General features: G+C 40.6%; 2 non-coding genes across 2 annotated transcripts; both read left to right on the top strand.

Moving 5' to 3' along the window:
- Window positions 1-1,528: 1,528 nt before the first annotated feature.
- On the top strand, window positions 1,529-1,599 carry trnag-ccc (transfer RNA glycine (anticodon CCC)). The gene has a single exon. It is a non-coding gene; the product is annotated as a tRNA-Gly (tRNA).
- A 1,772-nt stretch (window positions 1,600-3,371) lies between these two features.
- Window positions 3,372-3,442, top strand: trnag-ccc (transfer RNA glycine (anticodon CCC)). The gene has a single exon. It is a non-coding gene; the product is annotated as a tRNA-Gly (tRNA).
- The last annotated feature ends 308 nt before the right edge of the window (window positions 3,443-3,750 follow it).

Here is a 3,750-nt window from a genome sequence, read left to right as displayed (position 1 = left end):
CTACACCAAAACCAAAGTCCGCGTTGAAAGACACATAAGGGAGGGTTTCTTATGGATACATTGTAGTAAACTAAAACTTTTTATATTTAGATAAATAAACTCACATGTGTGTAGAAAAGTTAAACCAGGCATAGTTCAAACATGATGAGTGTTTACATGGAACAATGGGAAGAAAAGAATTGGCCAAAGTAGCAGGTTCCATCCCAAATCATGTATATTCTGGTAAGATAATGTCATTAAAAAATGCTGCATGTGCAAGTAGATTTAGACTCTTTTGTGGTATTAGTTACCAAAGCCTTAGCAAAAGATCCTTTAAGACCTTTAGGTGACAGAATTGCCCTCCACCTCGCTGACTTGTTGCTACGGCACATAACCCAAAATGGAACTGCATGTTCAGCCAGCCTCTAACAGCACTGCTGGTGTAGTGGTATCATGCAGTTTATGTGTCCTACTACTTTAGACAAACAGTATAAAGTAAACTATGATTTCTAAGACTGAATGCATGCAATGTCATGCAAAATGCATCACATCCTCAGAAAATCTCATGTTATTGTCTAAGTACCATCCATGTCTGATAGAGTGACCAGGTTTCTTTGATTCACATTTTCACTCTCCTCCTGCATTAGTGCTGATGTAGAGCTTTTGTCTGACTGGCTGCTCCAGCTGTTCAGGAGAATACTGCAGATTTATAAAAGGAAATAGACCAGTAACACTCTTCTTTGGCACTAGTTGCCAAGGCCTTGGGAAAAGATCATTTAGGACCTTCATTTGACAGAATTGCCCTCCACCTCGCTGACTTGTTTCTACAGCACATAACCCGAAAGGCAAGATATGTGGCTAACCCAGGACCGCACTGTTAGTGTAGTGATATCATACAAGCTTTCCGTTCTTGTGACCTGTGTTTAATTTCCAGGCAGTGGAAAGACTGTTATGCCACCTCTAATTTAGACTAACATCCTGAAGTAAACTATGATTTCTAAGACTAAATCATGTCAAGTGCGTCACATCCTCAGAAAGTCTCGTGTTGATGTCCAAGTACAGTACATGACCAGGTTACTTTGCTTCACGTTTTCGCTCTCCTCCTCCTGCATCGGTGCTGATGTAGAGTTTTTGTCTGACTGGCTGCTTCAATTGTTCAGGAGAATACTGCAGTGGCTACTTGAGCCGTAATAGCAAATATAAGTGGATGTGGGTATATGATGATGTTACCAGCCGTGTGCAGTGACCATTGTATGCTGAGACCTTTAGCTGATTGGTGCACTGTTAGTGTAGTGGTATCATATAAGATTCTCAGGCAGTGTGCTATATCTCACCTCTAGCCCTTCTCTGCAGCTCGTGTCTTTAATAATTCTATCCTAACTGATCATCTAGCGAGATAATGTCACAGAAATAAAAACTGTAAGTAGATTTATAAAAGGAAAAAGACAAGACTCTGCTGTGGCACTAGTTACCAAGGCCTGAGCAAAAGATGCTTTAAGACCTTTAGGTAACAGAAAAATGCAACTACATATGTGGCCAGCTTGCAACAGCACTGCTAGTGTAGTGGTATCATGCAAGACTCCCATTCTTGTGACCTGGGTTCAATTCCCAGGCAGTGCACATAAATCTTATGTGTCCTCTACTTCAGACTTACATCATAAAGTAAACTATGAGTTCTAAGACTGCTCAGTGGGCCATGCCAAATGCATCACATAGCAACAGGACGTTTGGGTTGCTAAATTAGCTGTCTCTAAAGTTAAAGAAAGTTCACCATTGATCAGTCTTCAACTTTAAAGAGACCATCTTACACCTCTTTGATGGTAGCCATTCTGCAACTCTCTGTGAATGGTACTCATGGCCATTGATCAATGGTCATGACAGTTTGCATATTAATGATCATGAAATTGACCTCACGACCCATTATTAGTCAGTGTTGCCATTTTAACTCATTATGCAAGCATACTATTTATAACCTGGGATACATGCAGGCAGCTGAGACTGAATGAGACACTTGGATGAGTGTTGAAACGTTTGTCCCTGAAAATGCAACATCCAGATGATCAGAATCAACCTTCTGGGATTATGGGAGTTCTTATAGTTTAAAAAAAAACAAAAAACTAAAGGAGTATCTTGGATAAGAGGTGAAACGTCTTAAAAAACTCAAAGAAGTCCAATTTCCTTCTTTCAAGCTTAAGACTGTTAGTGAATGCATCCAAAAATCCCATTATTGTGACCTGGGTTTTATTCCCAAAACTTCAGAAATCTTTAGACCTTTGTCTACTACTACTGCATATACTTGTGCGTCAGTCTGCATTGCTAGTGTAATGATATCATACAAGACTCCCATTCCTGTGACCTGGGTTTAATTCCCTGGCAGTGCTTTAAGTTACATTTTACGCTTCTTCAAATGCATTTAAGAGTTCAGCATACACAGCTGCTATGCATCTGTAAAGTCAAAGGTTATTAATGTGGCTGAGACACTATTCTCTAGACTTTATGCCTCACATCCTCACAAAGGTGGTACAAGGCAACACGGCCTTGGCAGCAGATGTCTTAAGACCTTTAGGTTGCAAAATGGCCTCCATCAGTCAGACTTTTTTTTCCAGCACATACTACAATCACTTGGCCAGACTGAGAACAGAGAATTTGGAGGCTACAATCACCTGGGAAATGTTGGTCTCCTCTAAAAGGTGTAGTCCCTTTCTAAAAGAAGGCTAGAAATGCATTTGCTTGGGGTGCGCTGCAGAAGCATTTAGCTGGGTGCCACATGTCAAAGTAACATTCACATGAATGTTTGGAGCCAAGGTTTCCAAGCAAAAAATTGCAGAGAGCTTTATGCTGCATAATACTGCAACATACTGTCTTTACCAGACTATCTTGTTACCTGGTCTATGGTCCAATATAGACACAAAGTCCCATTCGAATGACCTGTGCTCAATTCCAAGGCAGGCAGTAAGTGATGCCTTTAGTTCCTGATTTCCTCATGTGGTGTTTAAGAGTCCACCACTATCCTTCAAACAGATCAGCTGCTCTGTATGTGTATAATAAAAAAGTGATTCATGGGAGTGAGCCACTGATCCATAGACCATATCTGATGCATGCCAAATGCCCAACGTCCTCAGAAAGTCACTGTTCAGTGTCTAAGTACAAGTCTCTTTTAGATTTCTTTGGTTCTGGATTTGATGACGTCTCCTATAGCACCCCTTATTTAGATAGTCCAAGCACATGCCATCCAAGACTTTACTATATATGTTGACTTTAGTGGTGTTTGAGCTCCCTTTTAGTAGTGGTTACCACTTTCACGAAATTATATGCACCTGCTGTGGACCTGGAAAAATAAAATGTCACGTATGCTAAATGGTTAATGATTCATCACAACAGCCAGTCATGCAGCACTGCTGGTGTAGTGGCATCATACAAGATTCCCATTCTTGTGACCTGGGTTCAATTCCCAGGCAGTGCAGAAAGTGGTTTGCTTATTTCATGTGACTTCATTCTGGGTTCTGCAGGAAATGATATGTCTTTTAGTGAGATACTGAACTCTAAAAGTGTCCCAGATGAATCACTGGAACCCGCTTTATGTGCATAAAAAGCATTACACAGACTTGGAGTTGATGTCAAACAACCCTGACCTGTCAAAGAATCAACTCCACGAGTCATCTGAAAGTGTTTTGTGTAGGTTCTTTAGGTCTTATTGGTTGCATTGTGTGCCTTCATTGTTTTTCTAGTGTACTGATGCTTTGGCGCCAACACCCTGAAATTGTCTTAACT

The sequence above is a fragment of the Mchenga conophoros genome, linkage group LG22, assembly GCF_057382185.1.
Source record: "Mchenga conophoros isolate Kocher_MC1m ecotype Shallow Benthic linkage group LG22, M_conophoros_male_GT1.1, whole genome shotgun sequence".
NCBI classification, from domain to species: Eukaryota; Metazoa; Chordata; class Actinopteri; order Cichliformes; family Cichlidae; genus Mchenga; species Mchenga conophoros.
Note: the sequence above shows the minus strand (reverse complement) of the source record. Positions and strands in the feature narration are given on the sequence as shown.